Source organism: Lissotriton helveticus, chromosome 2_1, assembly GCF_964261635.1.
Source record: "Lissotriton helveticus chromosome 2_1, aLisHel1.1, whole genome shotgun sequence".
NCBI lineage: Eukaryota > Metazoa > Chordata > Amphibia > Caudata > Salamandridae > Lissotriton > Lissotriton helveticus.
In genome coordinates, this window is record NC_136059.1 from 362,732,479 (window position 1) to 362,751,091 (window position 18,613).

Here is an 18,613-nt window from a genome sequence, read left to right on the forward strand (position 1 = left end):
GTAGAGGGATGACGCAGATTCGTACATTACATACACATAAACTCAGACGGGGGGACAGTACAAGTACGACATAAAAAGACCCAAGACGAATATAAAACAGTTATTGGTCATAATTATCTCTTTCCGTCTGTGAATTTTAAAGCGAGGCTGGGTTCCCGTCTTGACGTTGCCCGACCTAGGAGAACTTGAGCATGCCGCTGAAATTGTCCTGGCGAAATCTGTGCCATCGGGCATAATCAAACGTGGTGGTTCTATCTGGTCTGTCTATGTAAGTCGGGTTCTTCTTTGTCTCGCGCTTTTTCTCATACTGCCGATCTGTCGTTCCTGTCGGCCCTTTGCCTTTACTCACGCTCAGTAGAGTCGGGCATTGGGCTTTCCAGTGTCCGGCATATCTACAAAAAGCGCATTGGTCTGGCCCTAAGTCTGGTCGTCTTTTGCGTAGTGTCGGGGGATAACTTGTGGGTAGCGGTGTCCTGGGGTTGTCCTGTCGGTATATTTCTCTACTTGGTTTGTCCCCGTCTTTTCTCTGTCGTTGCATAGCCTCTCTGCGCCACATACCGAGACTGTCGAGCATAATAGGCGTTGTCTTATTATTTCGAAGGGCTATTTCTAACGTTTCTATTTTATCAAGGTCAAAGGATCCTGCCAGTGGCCACTGTTTGTCTTGACTTTCTTTGGTATACCTGTGCCACAATTTATTATAGGCTATGGTAACTAATCCATAGTTTATGAACATGTCCTTATTAGGGGTGCCTTCTAGTGGAGCTATATGGTCCACCTCTAATACACGGTCCGGGCTGAACCAATTATCAATCAATGGGGAGAAGACAGACATGACGGCTCGTAACGAGGGACTAATAAGTCAGCAGTGCCTATCTTATCACTAGGTGCAAAGACTAGACAGAATATTCCTATTCTACGTTGTTTGCAGGCAGTGAATACCTCATGAACAAAAATAAAAAAAGAGTAACCAAGAACGCGGAACAATCAAGCAATTAATAAATAAATAAATAGGATAGAAAAAGGACAATGGGGAGAGTAAGTAGGGCGCAAACGTCTGCGTCCTCTACCCTTTCACTAACCGCAAAGAGGAAGCTGTTGTTTCCGGTTTGCAGACAGAGAATCTCCAGAAGACAATCTGTGAACAGTAGTTCGGGGTTAAAGAACCCAGTTAATCAGTGAGGGAGAGGGGAGTCTCCCAAAAACCGTTAAGAAATAATAGAGTCAGTGGGGGAGAAAGATAGGCGCGACGGTTACGTTACCTATCCTTCACCGTTTGCAAAAGAGAAGGAGCCTACTGTTTCTCCGTGTGCAGACAGTGAATCTCCAAATAGGTCAAACAAAGAGTAATACTACTATTTTATAAATAATCAAGCAATCAAACAATCAAGCAATCATTTCGCAACTTGTCGTGATTACACGACCTTACCCGGACCATGTGGACAGTTTCTTGTCTTCCGAATCCAGCGCCCGTTCGTCCTCTTTTTCTCGTATTTCTCACGGCACTCCTAATGGTTCCCAGTCAGGACCGTAGATCACTCGAGAGAGGTCTGTTCGGAACTAGTGAAGTTCGGATGATCGGCTGCCAGACGAGGGTCTATTGGGCAAGAGCTCTCCCGATCGTTGCAGTTGTTCACTCTGTCGTCGGGACCTCTCCCACTGGATCCACGAGTCGCTGATGGGCCCCACGCTTGGGACGCCAATTGTTAAAACCTGAGTCGGGTCGGGGACAATCGGTATTTGCCCGGCGGTATTGCCTCTGTGACCCTCTAGTTATTAAATCAATGAAGAGGCAGGCGCTGGAGACTGGAAGGCAGGAAACAAGGTTTTTTATTCTCTCCGGAGGAGAACACAACAAAACGGGCAGAAGGTATCGTTCTGAGGTGCTCTAGCTACATTTCTGAGGCCTGGCCTCTTATACACTGTTTTATGACTTTATTGCAGATTACATATTCATGTTAAAGCTTTGATGTATGGAAAAGACATTCCCGGAACTCCCCTTTGGGCCCGTTCCCACACACATTTACAGTTGAAGTCCCCACCCTAGTCACAACAGGTGATGAGTATCGCGCAGCTGGATATTCCGCCGATTCACGGAATGTGGGGGGTTTGATCGGATCTCATGGAGTGGGAGCTTTGATCAACCCGGGGATCCTTTGGTGGGGGAAGCTTTCTATTGTACGGGGAGGGGCAAGGAATGGTATCGGCAGTGCTGGGTGTCGGCCTGGGAACGGGGAAGACAAACGGGCACACGGGGAAAAAGGGGGGTTTGCATCTAAGGGCCGGGGATCATGAAAGGGAAGAAGGGAGGTGTCGCGCTGGGAACAGGATGAGGGCCTGGGGCAGAGCAGCGCCGAAGAGGGGTTTATGATTCAAGGCAGGTGCAAGCAGGGGGTTGGTCAGCGTGCAGGCTTAGTGAGGGCGAAGGGCTATATCAGGGGCCAGCGGCATGCAAAAGGGTTCGCTCTGATCAGGGCATCTTAAAATGGCGGGTGCGCACGACAAAAAGTGTGGCATCAGGGGAAGAGGCAAGATGGCGCAGATAATGTTCACCAAACCGTACTAATTTTCAACAGTAGAAATATCAATAAACATTGAAATCTGCCCTTACCCACGCCAGGTGCGTTCTTCACTTTATTCTCTGAGCTCAGGCTCAGCTTTAGTCAGACAACCACCACCACCACAGAAATGGCTGCAGAGAGACTCGCATACGCCACCACAAGTTACGCACGCGCGGGAAGCAGGTTAGGTTGAGTCTGCGTGCTGCTGCGCAGCGGCGCCCCTGCTGCCCAATCAGGAACGAGGTCGGTGCGGTCTGCGGAGCCAGAGGCCAGGGAAGTGAAAGGGAGGAGGGGGGGAGGTGACTCACTGTCAGGGCTTGGAACTGGTCGGAAGTCAGTAAAAGTGGTAGCCGGGGTCGGAGGCCGCCAAATCCTGCCAGGGGCCGCCAAATCCTGCCAGGGGCCGCCAGTGCCATGAATATGTATGATTTCGATCCTCGTCGCGGATCCGATCCGAGTCGTGGGTGGCGGCCCCTGGGGTTTGGCGGCCCTGTGCAGGTGCACACTTTGCACATGCCTAAGGCCGGCCCTGCAGCTATGCATGCCACCTTTGTTGTACTGTGAGCACTGCATCATGCTCCAAAGAATTCCCCTTGGACACAACTCAGACCACATGTGTTGACTGGCTGTGTCTTCCGAGTTATGACGTAGGACATGTCCCAAGAACTCTTTAGAATGGTTCATTGTCCAGTTTTTCTTCCACGGAGGGTCACGCACTTGCCTCACCCCGTTTTCTTTTACAATCGGTGCAGCAATCCATAGTTTGCTCTTTGCCCGTAGGGCATTATGATCACTATCCTAACTGTTTTGAACTCTCATATCTTTGACATAAGGCCACAGATCAAGGTCAACCATGGTATAATCGATCCTACTTTTAACATTCCCCCTCTTGAATGTACACTTAGCTTTCTCATCTGATTGTGTCTGTCCGTTACATGCACCCATCCCATGGGCTAAGGTAAGAGACAATCCCTGCTGTCCAACCTTTATGCATCTTTTAATAGCAGGTATCTGTAGCTTGTTAATACCCCAAGCTTGCTCTTCCCCCTGTACTAATTCTTGTACAAAATCAACTGGCTCATAGGTCGTATTAAAGTTGCCAGCTAAGATAAGATGAAACTCTTCCCTACAGGTAACGAAGAAATTGGAGAGCGTTGTTAGGGTTTCTGAGGGCCTGTGATGGCTGCTAAGCCTGTTATATATATATTAATTAGTGTTAAAAGTGTTAGTGGCAAAAGCTCAGTTCTTTCCAGTTATGCATGCCACCTTTGTTGTACTGTGAGCACTGCATCATGCACCAAAGAAATCCCCTTGGACACAACTCAGAACACATGTGTTGACTGGCTGTGTCTTCTGGGTTGTGACGTAGGACATGTCCCAAGAACTCTTTAGAATGGTTTTATTGTCCAGTTTTTCTTCCACCGAGGGTCACTCACTTGCCTCACCCAGTTTTCTTTTACAATCGGTGCAGCAATCCATAGTAGTTTGTTCTTCGCACCGTAGTGAAAGAAGTGCTCTTTTTGGCAGAAACTATCATTGCTGGTTTTTAGGTCGGGTCTGGGCAGCTCAGGTGTTGCTCCGCAAGGCTTGCCTTAATCCGGTAGGGACTTGAAGCTGCCCCCACTCTCCACCCATATTTTTCATTACCTGTGTCATTGTCCACTAAAAACTGTGGCTGTTCATTGGTCATTAGGCTTAGTAGTCCCTTCTTAGTACTGTCTTGTCTCATTTTGTATCCTCCCATAAGGACACCCCCTTGTTACGTGTGTTGTTACTCTGTAGGCTTTAATTGCAGCCTTGGAGCACTATTTTCTCAAATAGTTTTGTCAAGCTCTCTCCTAATGCGTAATTTATTTTTAAAATCTTTATAGTACGGGCGCCGAATGCATTTCCAATGCTAATGGCATTGTAAATCACAATGCCTTTTATTTATCTATATTAAAAAACAACACATAAATAAAAGGTATTGGCATTTCCAATGCCAATAGTGCAAACTCTCTTAAATGCGAGACCTATTGCATTGCAAATGCTTGTTAAAATATGGGGATAATTTCAGCTCCCTTCGAAGTTGAAGGGATGTCCCCTCCTCGCAAAATGGCATTAAAAACCGTTTGGAGTAGGGGACCACAAATGTTAGGCTCTGCTTTGTACAGTCTCCCTGGAGTCCATCTAGGCCTGGTGCTTTTCCAGTCTCGAGTAAGTAAATTGCTGTAATAATTTCCTGTAGCTAAATAACTATCAGCATAATCCTCTATGGGCATTAGAGTATGTTCCATAACTGCTGCTACTGTTTCTTCCTCAGGGGCATAGACCATGCCAGTGTAAAGTTTCTGGAAGTATTTCACCCAAACATGCGATTGTATGTACAAATCATCAATACTGACCTGCTTGATTGAGCCCTTAGACAGAAGATGCCAGAAAAGCTGGCTGTCCTTCTATTTTGAAGCCTCAACTAGTGTGCACCAGTTATCCGCCTCCCAGCTTCTTTTTGCCACATCTTGAGCCCTCTTATACATCCTCCTTCAGCATTTGATGTCATCTTGTGTCCCTTGCTTTACTGCCACTGTTAAGTCGTTCCTAGCTAGTCTACAATCCTCGTTGTACCACAAGGCATTATCCTGTTTAGGCATATTGAATTTGCATAATCTACTAAAGTAGGGCTTGATATTATTTGTTAATTGTTGAAAGCTGGCCACAACGGAACCAACACTTTTGTTAGGGTCACTAAATACTGTAAGGTTCTGAGCCACTTCTTTATAGATCTTAGGAAGTAATTTCCCATCGGCCACAACCTGGGGCCATTTGACTCTCCTTTTATTATTTGTGGTAACAATTGGGGGTATTGCTCGATGATTTTGGCTGTGCAAACAGGGAGGCACGTTCGCTCCAGGAGAAGGGCATTATGATCACTATCCTAACGGTTTTGAACTCTCATATCTTTGACATAAGGCCACAGATCAAGGTCCACCATGATATAATCGATCCTACTTTTAACATTCCCCCTCTTGAATGTACACTTAGCTTCCTCATCTGATTGTGTCTGCCCATTACATGCACCCATCCCATGGGCTAAGGTAAGAGACAATCCCTGCTGTCCAACCTTTATGCATCTTTTAATAGCAGGTATCTGTAGCTTGTTAATACCCCTAGCTTGCTCTTCCCCCTGTACTAATTCTTGTACAAAAACAACTGGCTCATAGGTCATATTAAAGTTGCCAGCTAAGATAAGATGAAACTCTTCCCTACAGGTATCGAGGAAATTAGAGAGTGTTGTTAGGGTTTCTGAGGGCCTGTGATGGCTGCTAAGCCCATTATATATATATTAATTAGTGTTAAAAATGGGGGTCTCTAGTTGGCAAGGGCTTGCACCTTTGTCCAAGTAGGGACCCTTCTTCCTAGTCAGGATAAGGGAGTTACACTCCTAAAATAACCCCTGCTCACCCCCTTGTTAGCTTGGCACGAGCAGTCAGGCTTATCTTAGAGGCAGTGTGTAAAGTTTTTGCACATAGCGGACAGTAATACAGTGTAAGCACTACAAAAGGACACCACTCCAGTTTCGAAAAATAGCCAATATTTTTATATACACGACCAAAAACGAGAAGAATCCACAATACAGTACTTAAAAATCTACAGTTATCAAAATACGCTTTAAAAACAGTTCCTTGATGTCGATAGCTCCGTCCGGGGCTATCATGGAGTTGTGAGCAAACAAATCCCAACAGTTCAGGCTGGTTACGGCGTCGCAGAGCAGCTACGGTGTCGGGAAGTCCCACAAACAGTACCAGTTAGAAATGCAGGATGCCGAGGCCCTTGAAGTCACTCGCGTTGCAGGTCGAGCTCCTTTCTGTTGGGATCAGGAGTGCTGGCGTCGGTTGCTGCGGTGCGAAGTGCGGCATGCGGTGCCCTCAGGTCGCGGTGCAGGCAGCGGCCCATTGCCAGCTTCAGATGGCATCGTCGTTGAGACCAGGGTCGCAGTGGGAGGTGAAGGTGGTGCTCGTCACGGTGCTGGCAGGTCACGATACAAGCGGCGTCGTTGTTGCTGAAGTGCTGTCGTTGGCTGACAAACTGGAGTCGACGGTGCCGGCGTCGGTAGGCCAAGGCTGCGGTGCAGGATGTGGGCGGTGCGTCGTGTAACTTTACAAGCAGTGCCCTCGAACCACGGTACAAGCAGCAGCGTTGATTTCGGCGTGGCGATGCGGCATCAGGGAGGCCAAGGCGTCGCCATGAAGCAAGGCTGTGCGGTGTTGCAGCGGTGCTCATGCTTTGGAGTGAAGAGATAGTTACACAAAGAGGTCAGGCCCATTGGACAGGACCCAGGTAAGGCCTATTTATTAGTACAAGAAGGGGAAACCTGGTATCCTAATTGATTATGATTTTTTAAATATAACAACCGCACTATATTCTTTTAGTGATTGGGTCATTTATTCACCCTATTTTTGTCATCTCTTTTTTTTAAGTAAAAGGACCTTATATCCTTTTCTTGGAACACATAAACAGTAACATATACATATTCACACATATGACAGTATACATGACATTTATCACACTATACAACACCACAATGCTTTTTAAACAAACACCAATTTGACGTTATTTCACATCAACATAAATACATCACAATAACCAATGTGCCATATGTACTCCACAATGACACTATCAGGTTTCATTCAATATTCTTATAATTCAGTCCAAAATGTTTTCCTGAATCAATTAAATTTCCTTTTCATTCCACTTTTGCCAACTTAATAGCAATTGCCGACGTGTTTTAAGCCACACGGTATCTCAATGGGCTCTCGTCAGGGCTTCTTACTCACAACACATTGGTAAAATCTACAACACAAATAAAACAATCTGTCACTTATACGTCCGGACCCTTCTCCTTAATTCTTTATAGCCATTATTTACATGTCCGATCATACCTGCCAATGTCCTGTACAATTTTTTCTTTTTCAATGACCATGCATCTCTCTCAATTTGGAAAAGGGACCAATGTTCTTGACCCTATGTGAACAATAATGTTCATTTGAAAAAACACTAAGGGAAATACTTTTTGTTTCCTATACCATGGTTTTAAAAAAAAACTGTTATTCAAACGAAACACACGTACCTTTCTTACATCATTATGGAGACGATTTACTGATTCAAACAGATTTGCTTACTTTGGATGTGAGTTCATTAGGTCTCTGTTAAAGGAATCAACACCTTTTTGTCAAATTCTGGCCCAAAGCTGGTTTGCTATATGTTTTTGCATCATAGCTTGGAGTTAGTTTAGATAGAAACATACCTCCGTATCGTGTAACTGGCGGGACGTTCTCCAAGAGTTAATCGTATGCATCTACTCCTCGCCAGTTTACTCTTATTATATTCAAACAAATCACATAGCGGAGCTTATTAAAACTGCACGTGAGTAGCTGTACTAATTACAGCAGTAGATAAAGTTGCCCCTTATCCTCACCTTCTCTCTTTTTCCGAACAAGTTACCATGCCTGCTCGCACTTCCCAGTGGATTTGAAAACTGAAGTCACTGTCTGCTGTGATCTTCCGGTATTAATCTCACTATACTTGGGCTCCTGGGTATTGTAGTCATTATCTTGTTTTCACCCGTATCATGTGACTAAAAAGATTTTTACCGATCAAGACTTTTGGCATATTTCACGCTTAGAAATGTGACTCCCCCAACTTTAGACCTAAAAATTATAACTGGTAAGCCACTAATACGCAAGTTTCATGTTTTGGATGGATCAATAAAGTGCGCCATATATCTGGATTCTCCCTGTTACTCCGTGCATTACCCCTTGCATTATGGGAGTTGCAGTTTCTATGAAAAACAGTAAAAATACACAAAATACAATTCTTTAAATTCATCCTATTGTGTACATGATCAACATCCATTGTTGTTCGGTCATCTAGTTTCATACTGCGCATTTCAGGTCCTGATCTCTAATTGTGAACAGTTTTACAATTTTGAAAACATAATACGGTTGCATGGAGATCCTCTGAGGTTTTAGACTTTACAATTTGGGCATTTTATTCTTCACACTTCTAACATCTCATTCAATCCTGAATGAACACTATTAAATCTCATAATCAAGTATGCCTCTTTTTCCAACAATAAAGACTACACATCTGCCATTTTTTTAGATAAATTCAGTGCGCTCGACACAGTCCATTTGAAATCACGTTCCTAATGCGCTGCCTTCATGAAGTGATCCACCATAGGGGCAGTGATCACCTTCTTTTTAATTCTGGATCTGTGTTCTGTTATCCGCTGGTTGATTTGTTGATTCGCCTTGCATATGTACAACTTAGCACAAGGGTATACTATAGCATACACAACGTTTTTAGATTAACAATTAGTGAACGTCATGTTTTTCCATTTCACCTCTCTACGTACAAATTCCGTTCCCTCTATCGTAGAATCACAAGCGGCACAATTTCCACACTTATGGTGGCCTTCCACAGGTTTCATGCCCCACTGACTTCGTAAATCCTTTTTGATTTCTTTTGGAAACATATCTGACCTAACAATCTCTTGGCCTATGCTTCTGTTCTTTTTCATCGCAAATAAAGGATGGGGGAATGGGCATTCCAGATTTTCCAATAAATGCCAATTTTGTAACACAATCTGTTTCAATTTGTTTGCGTCTGACCCAAACGTTGAGACACATACCAGTCTATCTAATGGTGGTTTATTCTTTTCTCTAATAATGTTTCACGTGGTGTGAACCATGCACGTTTTCTTGCGTGCTTTAGCATTTTCTTGGGGTATCCTCTAGCTAACATCTGGTCACAAAACTTCCCCGCATAATGATCAAAGTCATTTTTGCTCGAACAATTTCTACGAATACGTAGCAGTTGGCCGTAAGGGAGATTCTCCTTTAGACTCTTGGGGTGTGCGCTAACAAAATGCAATATCGTGTTCTTGTCAGTTTCTTTTTGATGCAGTAAAACTGTAAGAACATTTTTTTGGGGACAACATCCACGTCCAGAAATGTTTATTTATTTATTTATTTATTTATTTATGCAATTTGTTGAGCGCGAACAATTGCCCAAGGGCGTCTCGGCGCTGTGGATGAGGCAGAGTGAAGGGAAGAGGGATCAAGTTACTGGTTGAAAAGCCATGTCTTTATTTTCCGTCTGAAGATGGTCAGGGTGGGGGCAGATCTAACATCGGGTTCCAGGGAGTTCCAGAGTTTTGCCGTTGATACGTGGAAGCTGCGGTCGCCCCATGCGACAGTTCTGGTACGTGGGACCGTCATGGTGAAGTTATTCATTGACCGGAGTAAGTGTTTGGGGACGTGGAAAGCAAAATGGTCAGTGAGGAAACGCGGGCCTGGTTTGTGCGCGGCTTTGTAGGCGATACAGAGAGCCTTAAACTTTATTCTATTTTTGACTGTTAGTCAGTGGTAGTTTTTTATGGTGTTGGAAATGGGTTGGAATTTGGGTGTACCGGAGAGCAATCTGGCCGCAGCGTTTTGTATAGATTGTAGTCTTTTGATAACCTGGTTTTGGGCATTAACCAGAAGACCGTTGCAATAGTCCACTGATGACATGACAAATGAGGTGATCAAGGTTTTGCCGGAGTTCGGAGGAAGTAGTGGGAGGATCTTTTTTATGGCTTTGAGTTTGAAGAACGATGAAGAAACAATAGAATTGACATGGGCTGAGTAAGTAAGTTTGTTGTCTATGAGTATTCCAAGGTTTTTGACCTTGGTAACTGGGAGGGGAGGGGGACCTAAGTTAGTGGGCCACCATGCATCTGGCCAGGCGGAGTGAGTTTGCCGAAGGTCATGACCTCTGTTTTGTTGGAATTCAATTTAAGGCAGTTTGCTGACATCCAATCGCTGATGGCGAGCATGCCCTGCTGGAAATTAGCTGCTATTTTTTGTCCGTTTTCTGTGATGGTAAGCACCAGCTGGGTGTCGTCCGCATAAGATGTTAGGCTCATCCCCCAGTCCTTAATTACCCTTGCCAGATCGGTGACATAGATATTAAAGAGGGTTGGACTGAGGGAAGAGCCTTGGGGGACACCACAAGGAAGGGCCAGTTGTTCAGATAGAAAGGTGTCAAGCTGGACTGTCTGAGTGCGGCCAGCTAGGAAAGATTTCAAGAGGTCATTAGCTTTAGCTTGGATGCCCACGGCATTGACACGGTCAATCAAGATGTTGTGATCGACCGTGTCAAAAGCCGCCGTGAGATCCAGCAGAATAAGTACTGCCGCTCCTCCCTGGTCAAGTGCTTTTCTTATCTCATCGGTGGATTTGATGAGTGCGGTCTCAGTGCTATGGAGTTTGCGAAAGCCAAATTGACTGTCATCTTAGAGGGAGTGTTGTTCTATGTATTGTGAGATTTGAAGATTCATCAATTTTTCGACAATTTTGGCTGGGAATGGCAGGCTAGCTATTGGGCGGTAGTTGTTGGAATCGTCCGCATCGAGGTGAGGCTTTTTCAGTAGCGGTTTAAGGAGAGTGTCCTTCCAGATTGCAGGGTAGATTCCAGTGCTAAACATGGTATTAAAGATGTTAGCAAGTTGGGGTGCAATGATGTCTGAGATAGGAAGGAGGACGGAGGCGGGACAAGGATCTTTGGCTGATCCTGATTTAATAGTGTTCATGATTTCGGCAACTTGGACAGGATTGGTATTGTAGAATTGTTAAACTAGTCTTACTTTTAATGTAACTGAAATTGATGTCATGATGCCTGGAGTTCAACCACCCGTTAAAACTCTCCAAAGTCTCAACTGGGCCGGACCACAGGCACCAGACATCGTCAATATAACGAAGCCGTTGCTTGATATTATTCGAGAAGAGATTGTTATCAAAAATGAATTTGGCGTCATACTGGGCCATGAAGAGGACCCAGTGAAGAGAGGCAGTGAGGAGTGCGGTGCCCGCAGTTCACGTTGCGAGCAGCGGCTCAGTAACGGCATCAGCAGGCGTCGTCAGTGAGACCAGGGTCGCGGTGCTGCTTTGCGGCGGTGCCCTCTGCGGCGCCTTCAGGACACGGAGTTGGCAGCAGCGCCGTAGAAGTCGCCGAGTTGCTGTTCTTCTGTCGCAGCTCAAAACACACAGTCCCCAGTGCTGAGGGCAGAAGAGCTTGAAGTCTTTGCTGTTCCTGAGACTTCTTGAACAGGGTTCCAGCTCTACCTCAAGCCCTTGGAGAAACTCACAAAAGTAGATTGCAGAAAGTTCAGTCCAGTCCTTTCACTGCCCAATACAGAAGCAGCCACTGTAGGCCAACACTGCAAAGCACACAGCAAAGTTGTAGCCCCTCCTCACAGCTTCTCCAGCTCTTCTTCCTGGCAGTCTTCTTGATCCAAAAGAGTTCTACAGTTCAGGGGTCTGGGCCCCAGTATTTGTATCCAAAAATCCTTTGATCCTCTAGGCAGAGGGTGTCTGTGTCCAGCCAGAACCAGTTCTGCTTTCTCTAGTGTGATTTCCTGGCAGGGGGTGGAGACAGCATTGTCAGAGGCAGACCAGGCACTTTAAGGTGCAAGGAAATCTCCTCCCTCTTCCCCTATCGCAGCCCAGGTCTGTTCACCCCTTTCCTGACCTACCTAGACTATCGGGAGCCACCCTTGATTTCTAGCCATCTGTCGTCCAAAACCCAGACAGGCAATCCACATTCCAGCGGAGTCACACGAGATGACTGAGCAAGAAAATACCTACTTCCTAAAAGTTGAATTTTCAAACACAGAATGTAAAAATCGCCTTTACTAAAAGATGCATCTTTAGATTCGGAGTTTAGGCATACTAAATGTTATTTTCCCACCTAGTTCCCAGGGCCAGTTATGTTTATAAGATGTTATAAACAAACTTCCCATTCTGTCCTATGGGGAATAGGTAGCCTTGCAATAGTGAAAAACTAAATGGGCTGTAATTCACTATCAGGACATGCCACACACACACCAGGGCATGTCCTACTTTTCACATACACTGCACTCTGACCACAGGGGTACTTTGTGCCTACCTTAGGGGTGCCTGACATGTAAGAAAAGGGAAGGTTAGGGACTGGCTAGTGTGTGCACGGGCCAAGTCGACATGACAGTTACAAACTGCGCGCAGACTCTGCAATGGCAGGTCTGAGGTACCTTTTCAAGGCTACTCACGTGGGTGGCACAATCCGTGCTGCAGGCCTACACGTAGCATTTGGTTCCCAGGCCCTGGCACACTCAGTGCACTTTACTATGGGCTGACAAGAATACCAAACAGCCAATCATGGAAACACCAATCCATAACATACTTTACCACAGGAGCACTTGCACTCTACCACTAATCAGCAGTGCGAAAAGTGCGCAGAAACACTATGCCTAAAAAAACAGAGTCAAAACTGGGAGGGCAGAAAGCAAAAACTCAGGGGAAACACGCCAAAAGATGCCAAGTCTAACAATTAGTCTAACATTGATATTCCCTTTGGGCCATATCATATCTATGCCTAGGCTCTCATGGGATTATACCATGAGTGGCTTGATTTTGCAATCCAATGTTGTCTTAACCCAGATTATTAGCCCAACAGCCGGCCAACCAGTTGGGGATGGCCTAGCCTCAATGTTAATGTAGAAAACCCTACCCTATCCACCTGCTCCGTTGCCCATGTTTCCTGAAATAGGCATACATGACTGCAGTCCACCATCTTACCCCACTCTGGATCTTTAAATTTGGACTTTATTCCAGCAATATTCCAAGAAATAATCTGTAGTGGCTGGTCAGCACTCATTGTTCCCTGGTGTATGTATAGCACACGGATGGCAGTAGGACTCTGTTGTACAATCTTATCACTGGGGTCAGTGTACACATTTTGATTTAACATTGGAGTGGAAGTGTATTACTTGTATTCTTGTGGCTGGAGAGTGGAGACCCAAACACCAACGTGAGGAAGAGGTAGACTGGGCTAACTAAAACAAATTCTAGGAAAACCTTATTAGCAAAATGCCTAGTCATTCATTCTTGAATGCTGCCATTTGATAGAGGTGGGGGATGGGACTGCACTCTATGCTGTTCAATGTTTCTAGGCCCTTTTGTTCTTCGGGAAAGTTGTTGCAACGAGGTGCAGGGAACTAGCACTTCATTGTGCTCATGTATTTGATAATCCTCCATAGTTGCCAGCCCCAGTTATCTCTGTCATGAGAACCAGCAATCTGGAGAACAGCTTGACCATTTCATGCAGAAAAGCATGGGGTACGGCCCTAGAGAGTATCGGCCTCTTTACACTCAATGGCGGCTGCCTTCCCCAGGACCAACTGGCAGCTTTCACCATGATATAGAACAAAACCAACACAATTCTGGATCACTCATTATAACATAACAGCAAGAGTGGAAAGCTCTCATCTCCCCCAGCGTCCCTCGCACACAAGGCCTGTTTATGACACTAAGCGCCTGCCATTTGAAATGCCTCAATTGGAATGGAACTGTGGTGGAGCCAGGCATGGACTTTATATCCATGTTACTTACACAAGCGAACTCCACACAATGGACAACACCGTTACAAGCTTGGGAGACTCTGATAGCGGCGCTTACTGCTAACTTGCGACCAGGCTTCACTTAAATTTCAAAACTACTCGAAATGGGTAAGCCTGGTTTACCACTCCGCTTCTATTGACTAAAAGGGAGCTAAATAAAAAGATTAGAATACTCTGAAACCAGACCCAAAAATCAGTCAAGCTACAAAGAAGCTAATAGCAACTCTGAGGCTCACCTATAAAAAGGCCATCTGGAGAGCCAAAAAATCATACCAGGTGAACTTATGGCTAAAACTCCTTCATACAAGTAAATTGAAAAACAGCAACCAGTTCTGGGACGAAATTAACACACTCGCAAACTGCCGATACTGCCATCATAACACCGGCATCTCTGAAGCCGACTTGATAGTTCACATAACAGCCACACACTCAGGGCATCATTCAGACAACGTGATGCAGATTGTCACATCAAATGCGAAAAGTGCTCTCTTAGAAGATTGGACACTAAATTCACCAGAAAATCAGAATCACATTTAAGAGACAGAGATCAGATGGGATTTCTGACCCAAATGGCCTTCCAAACGCCTTGTTTAAGTATGAGGTTTCTGCGTAGGGGTTTCAGTATACAGAACAATTGGCGCACATCAGGTAGCGGTGAAAGTAGAAAAAGTGCAAAATAAGGACGGTGCTACTTGGTCAGGGGGAATCCAAAACCCCTGAAATAGAGTGGGCCAAGGCCAACCCTGTATAATGCAAACACAAGGTCCTGAGCACACGTCAAGTCAATTATTTCAAACCACAATTATTAAACAATTGTTCAGTTCCAGCCAGGCTGGTTTCTTCTTGGGATCTCCTCTTGAAGGAGGACCACGGTTACATAAAAACAGAAATAATCAACCACCACTTGTTGATCTTGTTTTTATATTCCTGTTACTACTTTTGGAATTGAACAATTGTTTAATCATTGTGGTTTGAAATAATTGACTTGACGTGTGCTCAGGACCTTGTGTTTGCCTTGTTTAAGTGGAATCAAAATTTTTGGGCCTCGTACCTCACCCTTCTGTTCAACCAAGCCTTGATCACCAGCTCAATCCTGGCATCATGGAGCGCAAGTATATTGCATCCCATCTTCAAATCAGGCTCACAAACTGACCCAGCCACTGGCAGACTGGGCGCTCTCATTGATGTTGAAGCAAAGCTCTTCGCCTCCGACCTGTGAGCAGACCTGGAACACTGGGCTTCATCAGCAAACATCACTCTGAAAACGCAGACTGGTTTCAGGGCTGGCATGAGTACAATGACCATCCTTCTCACGGTCAGCCTTCCTTTAAAAAAAGCCCAAAACAAATGCACAAAACTCTTTGCTTACTTCTTTGACCTGAAAGCAGCATTCAACAGGGTATCAAGAGACTGTCTCTGGGCAAAAATGGCCAGCTGGGGTGTACCTTCGAAACTGCTGGAGGCGTGATCAATCTGTATCCGGACTGATTTCCTGTCGCGTCCTGCCGACTCAAATATCGGCCTGCCTTTTATCATGCGCAATGAAACGCCTGCCTCTTATCCTGTGCAATTCACCGCGGCGGGAGGCTAGCTCATTCCTTAGTACCACGATCGGGCTTGGAGTATCAAGAGAGCCGACACTGGGGCTCAACTTCTAATTCCTTTTTCTATATCTGGAACCTATATTCAGCACTTTACCGAGTGATAACCATTTTAGATCTCCACCATCCCGGATTTGGTGGTATTTGTTCCCTGATCGATCCATCATTCAGTTCAAATGTCATTTTAATATTTGTATCTGCTCTTAACACTGTACCAGTGAGTTCTTGATTATATAGAAAGGAAAAAAACGTGGCTCTCCTGATAAATGCGCTTTCTAGCGTCGAAACCCGCGTTGAGATGATCTTTGTCACCTCCACCACCCTTTCTGTCTATATGTAATCATGTTTGTTTCACCATACAATGTTTCATATTCATTTCTGTCTTTATCTGTTGTGTAATGTATTTTTGCGTTATTCATTGAAATTATGTTGCATTATCTGTACTATTTGTGATATATCTTTTGTACTTGAAATTAATTACAATGTATATATTATTATGTATCATTTGTAAAGCGCACAATCACCCGTAAGGGTCTCTAGGCGCTGGGGGCCGTCGGGAAGATTAAGCGAGCTATTGCCCAGAGTCACATGGTGCTGGGCTAACCTGCCGCCGGAGCCGGGGATCGAACCCTAATCCCCAGATTCCAGCGTCAGTCGCCCTGGCCGCTGCGCCACACCTCTCCCATATATGGTTTTAATATAGGTATTGTGTGCACTGAGTTCCCACTTGAATATGTTGTTGTTGTTGTTATAAATAGCCATTGATTGAAGTATTTTGACTACATAGGGTGTTTGTACTCAAATTGTTATTGCCCTGCCCTAGGAGGTCTAGAGTTATAGCAGGGGGACCTTGATATATGCATTGCGTGATCAATCTGTATTCAGACAATTGTGTACTAGTTAAAATTGGCAACAGTGACAGAACTACTAGCAGGATCGCCACACATACCATTCTTAAGCAGGGGTGCATCCTTGCCCCCTGCTTATTCAACATTTATATGGCGAACCAAGACACACAACTAATGCAAGCAGTAGGCAATCCACCCGAACTAGCGATACGAACCACTGCAATGTGCGAATGACAGACCTCGATTGGCCTCCAGTGCCTAAACATTAGCTTGGTTGAATACAACCAAACGCTGGGGCTGGAACTCAACTATACCAAAACAAATGTATTCTGCTTCTCAGCAAACCCCAGCAGCAACAATAGCAAGTTTAAGTGGAAAAAACCTAGGACTGCCCAAATCTTACAAATACCTGGGAGTGGTAATGGATGCTACACTATCATTTAGGGAGCACCAAATTCAAAGGAGAGCCTTGGACAAGAAACTACGATTTGCTTTTAACATGCTGCAAAAAAAGATTGGAAATACATCAAAACATTACTTACTGTTGCGGTAAAAGGGCAACATTTTTCCCCTCACTCTCCTACGTCTCTGAACTATTAAAGAGGCATGATGTAACTACTCTAAACCAACTTCAATTTGATGTGTTCAAACACATTTTTCGGCACCGCAACATATCTCACAATTTCAGGTGAGACTGGAGTTTGGTCTGTTCCATCAAGCATCGGTCAGGATGGGTGCAATCATTAAATTATGCTGGAAGCTCAGATCCGCCCCTCCGGACACAACTGCTGCCCTATGCTGGTCGGAAATTGAAAACCAGCCCAACCATCAAATCTCCTGGCCAACAGCCTTCCAGCAAGCACTAAACAATCTAAATATGGCCAAAGCCTGGAAATTAAATATTGATCCTACTGCCTTGCGACAAGTTACCAACGAGGTGGTCAAAGTCCATTCTTGCTCCATTAAAGTCCTATTTTAAACAAGTTCTTGAGGCAAAAAAAACTTTTCTATCTGCCAAAATCAAACGTGCGTCAAACAAAAATAAGGATTTTTTTTAATAGTCAGCCATTTCTCCTCCCCTGCAGTGGTAGCCAAGCCATGTACTCCTACTGAGGCATGGACGAGTCACATGGCCTTCTATTTCCATGCATGCTGCTCTTTTCCATGACAAGATTTCAAGCATCCAGGAGTCCTTCCTGACCACTCCCCTTGTCGTGTATTTCTATAGGTTCTGATTCGATCCCCCTATTCCTGCCCCTATTCTGGTTAAACTTACTAGCTAGTTAACTAACAGTCAGCCCATGAGGCAAGAAATCCCCCATGATGCAGATACCGTTATCTGACGCAGTCACACTACGGCACAGGAACGTGTTATCTGATTAGGTCATAACGCTTGAGATCTAATTAGACAAGCGATATTCCTCCAGCCCCTGATAAGGCATACGACGTTCTCATAACAAATCAAACCTATGACAACCTGGATAATCCGTGCGGCCATTGTTTTGATTTCACAGAGAACTTTAGTAAAGAATGTGCTAACGAGCAAGTCGTATGACATCTTTATTGACGTACCTATGTCCATCCTTACGTCAATCTCGGCACCTTTAAGGTATAAATATTGCCGACCTTGCCCTATGCAAACACACGCGTGGTGACAAGACGGAGCAGCCATACTTGCCGAAGCCGAGAGCAGAAGCAGACCCCGCAGGCAGCAGCCCCGCCTTCCTGACGCGCTGAGAGACGTGCTGCTATCTCAAGCCGAGAGACCCAGCACCGGCGCTTCTGGGCAGCCCTCGCAGGCAGCCTGGAATATCGAGAGCAGAGAAAGAGATACCATTCCTCATTCATCCTAAATTCCAGGTACAGAACTGAATAACCCCTCCTAGAGAATTCTTTAGTTATTCACTTGGCAAAAACAAACTTAAACTAAACTGTAACTTTCTATTCCCGCCCACGCATTAGACTTAGGTCAGGTACACGGGGTAGGCGTATTTAGAAACACCAGTTGAGTACGTTTAGTCAAATGTATATGTGTATGTAAATATATTTTAATCATTTTAAACATCATATGGCTCAGAAACCATATCAATGTTTTTACAGTATTATTTTATACTATTGCTTCTAATGTATGCACTTTACTTAACT

General features: G+C 44.9%; 1 protein-coding gene across 1 annotated transcript in view; it reads left to right on the forward strand.

Moving 5' to 3' along the window:
• Positions 1–18,613, forward strand: part of WDR70 (WD repeat domain 70) — a 1,775,496-nt gene that overhangs the window by 1,263,254 nt on the left and 493,629 nt on the right. The gene's annotated exons all lie outside the window — the stretch shown is intronic.